Source organism: Pipistrellus hanaki (assembly GCF_964339955.1).
Source record: "Pipistrellus hanaki genome assembly, chromosome: 9".
In the NCBI taxonomy this organism is placed as follows: Eukaryota; Metazoa; Chordata; class Mammalia; order Chiroptera; family Vespertilionidae; genus Pipistrellus; species Pipistrellus hanaki.
In genome coordinates, this window is record NC_140511.1 from 8,569,418 (window position 1) to 8,580,965 (window position 11,548).

At 57.4% G+C, this 11,548-nt stretch overlaps 1 long non-coding RNA gene across 1 annotated transcript in view; it reads right to left on the reverse strand.

Moving 5' to 3' along the window:
* LOC311628404 overlaps positions 1–11,548 on the reverse strand; it is a 446,163-nt gene that overhangs the window by 25,069 nt on the left and 409,546 nt on the right. The gene's annotated exons all lie outside the window — the stretch shown is intronic.

An 11,548-nucleotide genomic window follows, 5' to 3' on the forward strand; every position in this document is an offset into this window, starting at 1 on the left:
GACTAACCCAGACTGTTGATTTGGCCTTCAGGTCCAGGAGGGGGAGGGATGAGTAACTTTCTACCCTCCAGGCAAGGTCAGTAATTTCCCACTCCTCAGCAAGTAATCAAAGGCCGAAGTCAGATAGCAAAGCTAAAATTCAAACAGCAGTTTTTACCAAAGTATGGTTGCCACTATATTTCACACACCTCCTCCTTCCTCCCAGAACACACCTCCTCCCTCCTCCCATAACACACCTCCTCCTCCATAACACACACCTCCTCCCTCCTCCCTAAAACACCTCCTCCCTCCTCCCATAACACCCTCCTCCCTCCTCCCATTATACACCTCTTCCCTCCTCCCCTAACACACACCTCCTCCCTCCTCCCTAACACACCTCCTCCCTCCTCCCATAACACACACCTCCTCCTCCCATAACACACATCCTCCCTCCTCCATAACACACCTCCTCCCTCCTCCCATTATACACCTCCTCCCTCCTCCCATAACACTACCTCCTCCTCCTCCCATAACACACACCCTCCCCCTCCCTACCACCTCCTCCTCCTCCCATAACACACCTCCCCCTCCTCCCATAACTACACCTCCTCCCTCCTCCCATAATACACACCTCCTCCCTCCTCCCATAATACACACCTCCCCCTCCTCCATAACACACACCTCCTCCTCCTCCATAATACACACCTCCTCCTCCTCCCATAACACACCTCCTCCTCCTCCCATAACACACCTCCTCCTCCTCCCATAACACACACCTCCTCCCTCCTCCCATAACACACCTCCTCCTCCTCCCATAATACACACCTCCTCCCTCCTCCCATAACACACCTCCTCCTCCTCCCATAACACACACCTCCTCCTCCTCCCATAATACACACCTCCTCCTCCTCCCATAACACACCTCCTCCTCCTCCCATAACACACCTCCTCCTCCTCCCATAACACACACCTCCTCCCTCCTCCCATAACACACCTCCTCCTCCTCCCATAATACACACCTCCTCCCTCCTCCCATAACACACCTCCTCCTCCTCCCATAATACACACCTCCTCCTCCTCCCATAACACACATCCTCCCTCTCCCATACACACCTCCTCCCTCCTCCCATAACACACACCTCCTCCTCCTCCCATAACACACCTCCCCCTCCTCCCATTATACACCTCTTCCCTCCTCCTCCTCCCCTAACACACACCTCCTCCCTCCTCCCATAATACACACCTCCCCCTCCTCCCATAACACACCTCCTCCCTCCTCCCATAACACACCTCCCCCTCCTCCCAATATACACCTCTCCCTCCTCCCCTAACACACACCTCCTCCCTCCTCCCATAATACACACCTCCTCCCTCCTCCCATAACACACCTCCCCCTCCTCCCATAACACTCATCCTCCCTCCTCCCATAACACACCTCCCCCTCCTCCCATTATACACCTCTTCCCTCCTCCCATAACACACACCTCCTCCTCCTCCCATAATACACACCTCCTCCCTCCACCCATAATACACACCTCCCCCTCCTCCCATAACCACACACCTCCTCCTCCTCCCCTAACACACACCTCCTCCTCCTCCCATAATACACACCTCCTCCCTCCTCCCATAACACACCTCCCCCTCCTCCCATAACACTCATCCTCCCTCCTCCCATAACACACCTCCCCCTCCTCCCATAACACACCTCCCCCTCCTCCCATAACACACCTCCTCCTCCTCCCATAACACACACCTCCTCCCTCCTCCCATAACACACACCTCCTCCTCCTCCCATAACACACCTCCTCCCTCCTCCCATAACACACCTCCCCCTCCTCCCATAACACACCTCCTCCTCCTCCCATAATACACACCTCCTCCCTCCTCCCATAACACACCTCCCCCTCCTCCCATAACACTCATCCTCCCTCCTCCCATAACACACCTCCCCCTCCTCCCATAACACACCTCCCCCTCCTCCCATAACACACCTCCTCCTCCTCCCATAACACACCTCCTCCTCCTCCCATAACACACCTCCCCCTCCTCCCATAACACACCTCCCCCTCCTCCCATAACACACCTCCCCCTCCTCCCATAACACACCTCCTCCTCCTCCCATAACACACCTCCTCCCTCCTCCCATAACACACCTCCTCCTCCTCCCATTATACACCTCTTCCCTCCTCCCATAACACACACCTCCTCCTCCTCCCATAACACACACCTCCTCCTCCTCCCATAATACACATCCTCCCTCCTCCCATAACACACACCTCCTCTCTCCTCCCATAACACTCACCTCCTCCTCCTCCCATAGCACACACCTCCTCCTCCTCCCATAACACACACCTCCTCCTCCTCCCATAACACACCTCCTCCCTACTCCTCTCATAACACACACCTCCCCCTCCTCCAATAATACACACCTCCTTCCTCATTCCGTAACACACACCTCCTCCCATAACACACCTCCTCCCTCCTTAGGTGACACCCACATTCAGGTGGGATCTGCTTCCATGACAAAGGTAGCCACAGGTGGCAGCACCCGTGCTCTGGGCTGCAGGGGGCAGCACTGAGCAGGAGCAGCTGACCAAGGAGGGCAGCTTCTCCACTCTCGGTTTCAGAGGAGCTGTTGGGCCCGAGGAGGCTCAGGCTTGGACCACAGGATGATCCCGCCCACGCCCTTGCACAGTGTCCTCTGAGCTTCTTTCCGGTAGATTCCCTGCACCATAGCCACCTCAGGAGTCCCTGCTGTGGAGGAGTCGGGATGCCCGGGGTGTGTGGCTGCTGCTGCTCTTGGACTTGGCCTCACCAGGATTCTCAGCATGGACGCCCTCTTGGCAGTGCTTCACCTCGGAGGGCATTCCCAGGCCAGCGGGCTGGGCACGGAGGAGGGACGAGGGGCATCCCTCCCTTTGCTGGCCATGGACAGCCTGTGGCCCTGGGGTGGGCGGGTGGGCCCCGGGCACCTCGGAAAAGGGAAGCGGGTAGTGAACCCAGCAATGGGCTCTGGGAGAGGGTGAGGTGGAGGCAGGAGCGGGCAGTGGGCAGGGTGGGCAGAGCCAGATGGCCAGGCTCGCAGGCCATGGCCACGGCCGCGGGAGCCATGCCGATGCTGCAGGGCAGAGGACGGAGTGGAGGTGGCAGCCCGAGACAGCCGCTGTGGGCCCAGTGTGGCTGCCCAGGCAGAGGAAGGCAGGAGGGCTGAGGTGTGAGGGGCTGGGGTAAGCTGGAGAGTGTTCATCGCCTGTGAATCAGGAGGTCATGGTTACATTCTGGTCAAAGGCAGCTGCCTAGGGTGTAGGCTGGATCCCCAGTGTGGGGCCTGTAGGAGGCAGCTGGACGATGATTCTCTCTCCTCATTGATGTTTCTATTGCTCTCTCCCTCTCCCTTCCTTTCTGAAATCAATTACACACACACACACACACACACACACACACACACTAGAGGCCTGGTGAATGAAATGCACAGGGGTGTCTGTGTTTCTCAGCCCAGCCTTTACCCTCTCCAATCTGGAACCCCTTGAGGGATGTCCAACTACCCGTTTAGGCCCAATCCTACTAGATTAGGCCTAAACAGGCAGTCATATATCCCTCTCACAACCCTGGGGACTGCTGGCTCCCAACTGCTCGCTTGCCTGCCTTCCTGATTGCCCCTAACCTCTTCTGCCTGCCAGCCTGATCATCTCCAAATCACTCTCATGACAGCGTTATTGAGGCCTCACTGTTCCCCTGCCAGCCTGATTGCCCCAAACTGCTCTCTCCTAAAGGCCTGGTCACCCCTAACTGTCTTCCCCTGCAGGCCTGGTCACTCCTAACTGCCCTCCCTTGCAGGCTTGATCCCTCCCAGTTGTCCTCCCCTGCTGGCCATCTTGTGGCAGCCATCTCTGACCACATGGGGGCAGCCATCTTGTGTGTTGGAGTGATGGTCATTTTGCATATTACTCTTTGATTAGAAAGGATAGTGTCCGGCGTATTCAGGGTGAGGAGAAGGCAGCAGGAAGACCCGCAAGTGTCTCCTGTGGGTGCCTGGTGCTGGAGGAGCCCTGGAGAGAGTGAGGGAGGGGCTGGTTCATGTGAAAATGTTGAGTTTGCCCACAGGACCAGAACAGCAGAGCTGGAAACAAGAGTTTAGGACTTAGCAGCAAGTAGCATGCTCAGACCCCAGGGAAGAGGGGCTTATGCAGGGAACCTTGGCTCTGCCATTGGGGGAGTGCTGGAGGAGAGGCTCTGTCATTGGGGGGAGGGCTGGAGGTGGGGCTCTGTCATTGGTCAGAGGAGGGCTCTGTCATTGGGGGAGGGCCGGAGGAGGGGCTCTGTCACTGGGGGGAGGGCTGGAGGAGGGGCTCTGTTATTGGTCAGAGGAGGGCTCTGTCATTGGGGGAGGGCTGGAGGCGGGGCTCTGTCATTGGTCAGAGGAGGGCTCTGTCATTGGGGGAGGGCCGGAGGAGGGGCTCTGTCACTGGGGGGAGGGCTGGAGGAGGGGCTCTGTTATTGGTCAGAGGAGGGCTCTGTCATTGGGGGAGGGCCGGAGGAGGGGCTCTGTCACTGGGGGGAGGGCTGGAGGAGGGGCTCTGTTATTGGTCAGAGGAGGGCTCTGTCATTGGGGGAGGGCCGGAGGAGGGGCTCTGTCACTGGGGGGAGGGCTGGAGGAGGGGCTCTGTTATTGGTCAGAGGAGGGCTCTGTCATTGGGGGAGGGCCGGAGGAGGGGCTCTGTCACTGGGGGGAGGGCTGGAGGAGGGGCTCTGTTATTGGTCAGAGGAGGGCTCTGTCATTGGGGGAGGGCTGGAGGCGGGGCTCTGTCATTGGTCAGAGGAGGGCTCTGTCATTGGGGGAGGGCCGGAGGAGGGGCTCTGTCACTGGGGGGAGGGCTGGAGGAGGGGCTCTGTTATTGGTCAGAGGAGGGCTCTGTCATTGGGGGAGGGCTGGAGGAGGGGCTCCATCACTGGGGGGAGGGCTGGAGGAGGGGCTGCGATAATGGCTGATGAAGAACTGCCAGAGGGGAAGGCAAAGTGGGGTGTAGGCAGCAAGAAGAGTGCTTACGGGCAGTGCTGCAGAGGGCTCCCTGGTGGAATGGGGTGGCCGGTGGGGAGGCAGTGGAAGTTTGGGTCTAGAGTAGGGGTGTCGAACTCAATCAGAGAAGGGGCCAAAATCTAAAATCCAGCCTAAATCGCGGGCCGAATGGTTTACTGAACAGTCATAAACTGACAATGTCATAAACTGACAGTGGAGTGCAGTGATGACAGCGCGGTGCGGGCCACATTGCAAAGCCTGGCGGGCTGGATTTGGCCCGCGGGCCTTGTGTTTGACACATGTGGTCTAGAGTGTGGAGGAGTCAGTGGTAGCAGGGGTGCGGGCACCAGTGCATGAGGTTACAATTTAAAAAAATATATATTTTTATTGATTTCAGAGAGGAAGAGAGATACAAACATCAATGACGAGAGGGAGTCATCCGTCAGCTGCCTCCTGCATGCCCCACTGGGGATGGAGCCTGCAACCTCGGCATGTGCCCTGACAAGAATCAAACCCGGGCCTTCCCTCCGTAGGCCGACACTTATCCACTGAGCAACACCAGCCAGGGCTGAGGCTGCGGTGCCAAGCGCCTTGGCTGTGAAGGACAGAGAGGGCATTGGCCCCAAAGGAAGAAGGCGAGTGGTTTTCTGCTTCAGACGGAAGACAGAGCTGGGTGCATGCTGGCAGCCGGGCAGGAGAGCTGTGTGCGGAGAGCAAAGAATCTTCCGGGTGGAGCCAGAGTCCGGGGCGTGTGTGTGTGTGTGTGTGTGTGTGTGTGTGTCTGGCTTTAGACAGGTGGGTCCCCCCTCTGCGGCAGCCCCGGGGAGAGGGGGTCTGGGAGATTCGAATGCGGTACATTCGCAGGGGCGAGGGCCAGAGCTGGAGCGGTTTCCTCATGGTCTCTGGTTCCTCTGTTGTCAGACGATTGCTAGAGCAGACAGACTGAGGGCACAGGCAGCCCACGGCCCCACAATCAGGCCCAGTGCCCCCTCGCTCAGGTGGACAGTGGACCTTTCCTGCGTCTGGGAGGAGGGTGTGCCCCACATCAGGTGCGCAGACACCGCCCTGGGGGAGCTCCACTGAGCCTCCAGCAAGGCCTGGGGCGGGCGGGGAGCGCTATCCCGGTTCAGAGTCCCGGGCTCTGGCTTCCCTGCTCACTCTGTGGCTTGCCCGTGAGAGGCCAGGGGGCCACCCACCAGTCCGGGCCAGCAAAGGAGATGCTCACACCACCTCTGGCTGCCCGGGCGAGGCCGACACAAGGCAGCGGGAGTCACGTGCTTTAAGCTCCCACGAGGGTCCCAGGGCCCCAGGGAGGCACAGCCATGGAGGGAGGTGGGCCAGGCGTGGCCTCACTGAGCTCACTCCATTCTGCACCTGCTCCTGGAGGCTGTCTGAGGCGCGGACTGGGGAAGGCGGGTGTGTGTTTGTGTGTGTGTGTGCGCGCGCGCGCGCGCACCGTTGAAATGACTTCCTTGCAGACAGTTATGTCAGCTGATCAAAAAGAGCCTCATGCCCCGCCGGTGTGGCTCAGTGGTTGAGCATAGACCTATGAATCAGCGTTCGATTCCCGGTCAGGGCACATGCCGCCTCAGTAGGGGGTGTGTAGGAGGCAGCCAATCAATGATTTCCTCTCATCACTGATGTTTCTCTCTCCCTCTCCTTTCCTCTCTGAAATCAATACAAATATATTTAAAAACACTCAACAAAACAAAACAAAAAAATGAGCCTCGTGACCTCACCTCATTCCAGCCCCAGAGCTGCTCTGCCCGTCCTCCCTGATCACCCGTCACCGGCCCCACAGAGCAGCGCCTGCCCTGACCCCCGTGCCCTCTCACACCACATCCTTTCCATCGGCCAGTCTCGTCAGCTGCAGGCTCCCAATGCAGCCTGAACTCAACCACCCTCACCACGGCTCCGACCCTGGTCGGGGCCCTCGCCGTCTCCCCTGGACCACCCAGCAGCACCCCGGCCCTGCACAGGCCCCGCCGCTCTCCCCTGGTTACAGTGCCAGCTTCCTCGCCAGGCTTCCTGCTGCTGCCCTGCCGGGCCTGAGTCTGGTCTCCAATGGGGACCATTTACTCTTTTTAAAAATATATATATATATTTTATTGATTTTTTACAGAGAGGAAGGGAGAGGGACAGAGAGTTAGAAACATCGATGAGAGAGAAACATCGACCAGCTGCCTCCTGCACACCCCCCACTGAGGATGTGTCTGCAACCAAGGATCATGCCCTTGACCGGAATCGGACCCGGAACCCTTCAGTCCACAGGCCGACGCTCCACTGAGCCAAACCGGTTACAGCAGATCATTTGCTCTATTCCACCACCACCAAACAAAGGGGAATGGCATGGTGTCTTTACACACACAGGGCAGGGATGGAGGCCGATGTTTCCTGAGGGAGAGACAAGGAGGCCAGCGCAGGGCATGGAAGGTTCCCGGCTGCAGGCCAGGCAGAGCGCTCGCAGCTGCCGGAGGCGCTGAGGACCGGGAAGGCCAAGGCAGTGCCAGGCCTGCGACGGCCCCTGGGTCCTGAGTGCTGACAGCTGGTGCGCCAGGCAGGTCCCCAGGGCCAGGGGCGTGAGGTCCTCCCTTCCTGCGCCTCAGAGCTTACACGGGAACCCCAGCAAGGCTAGGGGACTGCTGTCACCTCGGCCGATCTCACCGCTGCTGAGGCGATCCCTTTGGCATATTCTTCCCGTCTCCCAGGAAGTACCGTGTTTCCACCCCAGGGCGCAGTGTTCCCGTCCTGGCCCCTGTGAGCTCCAGGAGGGTCCTTCCTCAGCCGGGGCGGCTCCCTCGCCTGCCGGCACCCAGGGGAGGCCGGAGACCTGGGTCCCCGGCCGCTCAGCTCCCTCTGCGAGGCCTGTGCTGCCTGCCTGGTGCCAGGTCTGAACGCCACTGAGACTACCTCCAGCCGTTTAGTTGTTCCGGATGGGGGTGGGGTGCACTCATTTCCTGTGAGAAGAAATCACACAAACTTGTGTCACATAAAATCCTGCACACAGGTGCTTGCAGAGGCCTGATCTTGTCACACGGAAAGGAACACTCTGAAATGCCGGTCGCTGGTGCGGGGTGAGCACACCCCGTGCCCCCATCGGTGGCGTACCCTCAGGGAGGAGCTCCGCGAGCCAGGGTGCTGGGTCTCGGTGCATCATGAGACCTGAAAGAATCCGTCAGGCAGGTGCCTGCTCTGCAGCTCCCTTCGAATGGCGTCCTGGGAAAAGCAAAACCAGGGACAGAACACAGACCAGCGGCCCAGGGGCACAGGGGGTGTGAGGCCACACGGGGAGGGGGGCTTTCGGGGGTAACTGAGCTACGGAGCATGCTTGGACTCAGTTGCCAACTCTGGAAGAACTCTGCACTAAAAATGGTGAATTTTACTGCATATAAGCGGCATCTTAAAAATTATAAAAAATTAGATTGTCCTTCTGCTCATGACTTCCCAGCTTACCTTCCTCCTGCCTCACGGTTGCCCAGGGCCTTGTTCTGGCGCTGCTGCCTCTCTGATGTCCTCTCTACTGAACATTCTTCTTCTGCTCACTCATCCGCTCAGTCCCATTGCTGTCCCTGCTGCTCCTCCAAACCTCAGCCTCCTCCTGTCTCAGGACTTTTGCATATGCCGTTCCTTTGCTAGAACGCCTTTCCTCAGATATTCAGAGCTCATTCCCCCATCCCAATCAGGTCTTTGTGCAGATGCCATCTCCCCAGAAAGCATTTCCCTGCCATCCTGTCTGTAACAACATCTCCAAAGGCTGACACTGTCTCCTTACCGCTTTATTTTTCCCAAAGCACTTATCCCTAGCTGACATATTTATTTATTTATTGTACATCTCTAACTAGAATGTAAACTCCAAGGTGTCAACAGATGGTAGATGGTCCCTGTACCCACTCAATACTAACAAGAATCCCCAATTTGAGGTGAAACGAAAAAGGAAACACTATTCATTGCAAAACAACCCAATGGTGACACAGCACAGCTGCAAGGCGACTCCAGCCAGGCCGCCCGGGGCCAGGCCCCCTCCAGCTAGACAGCTCTGCTCTGCTCTGCTCTGCTGAGACAGCATCCATGTTTTAGCTCAATCAGGGAGATCCAGTCTTAAAGGAAAGAGTGTTCTCAGTGAGAGAGGAGCTGATTTATATGGCCGGAAGTTCCTGCCCTGGTCCCTTATTGGTCTGTCTTCATGCAAATGAGGATTCAAAGTCCTTGCAGTTTGGTGCAAAAGGCACTGTACTGATTGGTCAGAATAGAACCACTCTGATTGGCCAGAGCTGAGCAGCTGTGATTGGATGGAGAAAGCCTCAGTCCTATTGGTTGAAATAGGATTCCAGGAACTCCTTTTTTAAAATGGCAGGAACAGTGTGCAGGCAGGCAGTTCAGTGTCGGCTTCCAACTGCAGGGGCTTTGAAAGGGGCTCGGCAGCAGGTGAGGAGGCCTCTGGGAGGAGGCCAGGCAGACCCCACCTCTGTCTTGTGATGACTAAGGCAAACAGTCACCAAATTCCCAGACTTGCCAGTTACCTCCCTACATTGCTGTGTCTGATTAAACTCTCAGAAGGCAGACATCACAATGCCCATTTCACCCATGATCAAACCAAAGCATCGCACAATTCAAAGAACTTCCCTCGCCAGAGTGGCTCAGTGGATAGAGCATTAGCCTGCAAACCAAAGGGTCCTGGTTCGATTACACTCAAAGGCATGTACCCTGGTTGCAGGCTCCTCCCTGGCCCAGGCCCTGGTCAGGGGTCATGCAGGGCGGCAACCAATCGATGTGTTTCTCTCTGTCTTTCCCTCTTTCTTCCACTCTCTCTAAAATTCAGTAGAAAAATATCCTCGGTGAGGATTAAGAAAAAGAAAGAACGTACCAAAACGTGTGTCAGAGCAGCCGGAGCACAGCTGCCTGCGTCCCTGTCGTCTTCTGAATTCTGCTCGACTAGCCAGCGGCCAGGGCAGGTTCCTTCTCAAGCCCCGCCCACTGCACTCCCAGTAGGGCCCAGCCCTCTGCCAGGCTGGCCCTCCGTGGACGCGGGTGGTGGATGGAGGAGCCGTGAGAGGTTGAGGGTGTGTGTAAGAAAGCCTTTATTGTAGAAGCCAGTGGCCATCCAGCCGTCAGACAACAGTCCTCACAGTGAAGCCCACACAGGCCGCTGCCACCGGCCCAGACAAACACATCCTCCCACTGAACAGAGCAGCCGCTGCACCACAGCTACCAGCTGAGCAGCGGCACGCTTCCTCCCGCACCACACATGGCAGCACTGAGCCCTGTGCATCGGCAGCCCCTCTACCCTCCAGACTCTTCTCTCGGCTCCCCAGCCTCTTCGGCCTTCGCACAGGTCTTTGTCCCCAGGGCAGCCCGAGATTGTCATTCGCTGCTGCTCCCAGATCGCCACCTGAGTTGCCGCTCAGGATTCTGATGGATTCACATGTATGTCTTCGAGGGTTCTGTTATGTCCTCAGGACTGAGCATGTTTCATTAGGATCTGAGTTACCTCGCCCAGAGGGTCCTCCACACGCTGGCACTCCCACATGGCCGCTCCCTTCTCTGAGTGTAGGAATTTATGTTCCCAGACCCAGCGTGGGGCCACCTCATACTGGCAGGTGATAAGTGACTTAAAAAAGAATGGTAAAAGCCACGCCAGGGCTCTCCAGATTGGTTAGGAGTCAGAGGCGCAATCTCTCTCCAGCGACCTGGGAACCATGACTTAACGTCTACGCTTGACTATCGCCCTCCCAGGTCAGAGGTTGTCGCTGGCCCACAGAGGGAGGAGGGGGAGGGCAGTGACTGACGGCTTGTATGGAAGGGGCCTTGCTCGCCTGGCTCCCCTCGTCTACAGCTCCCACTCAGCGGCTGGTCTCCTTCTTCCCACCCCTCTCCTCTGAGGATCGATTGTCTCCGTGAGACCTGTCCCTCCCCAGGCCAAGAATAAAGACTGTGGTTCAACCTCGTGCAGTGCTGGTGGGAACGCAGACTGGTGAGCCACCATGGAGAACAGCATGGAACTGCATTTACCCAGAGATCCCACTTCTAGGAATATGCCCTAAGAAACTGGAAGCACCAATCAGAAAGAATGTATGCACCCTGTGTTCACAGCAGCACAGTTCACAACAGCTGAGATCTGAAAACAGCCAAGTGCCCGTCAGCAGGAGTGGGTAGAAGCTGTGGGCATTCACACCACAGAACGCGATGCAGCAGTGAAAGGAGGGTCTCTTACCCTTTGGGACAGCACGGAGGGGCCTGGAGAGCCTCATGCTGAGCGAAGTCAGTCAGTCAGAGACACGTGTCACATGACCTCACTCATATGAGGAATCTAATTAGCAAAATAAACTGGTGGACGGAGTGGACCCAGAGTCTCGGGGGGAAGGCGGGCAGGGCGGGTGGTGAGAGACAATCACCAAGGACCCTGTGTGCATCTCTGCATGGCCCCTGGGCACAGACAGGGGGGGTGAGGGCCGGGGGTGGGTGGGCTGGAGAGGGTTGGGGGGAAGGGGGACATATGTAATACTTTCAACAATAGAGATAAAGAAAATAAAATTAAATAAAAAGATGAAGATG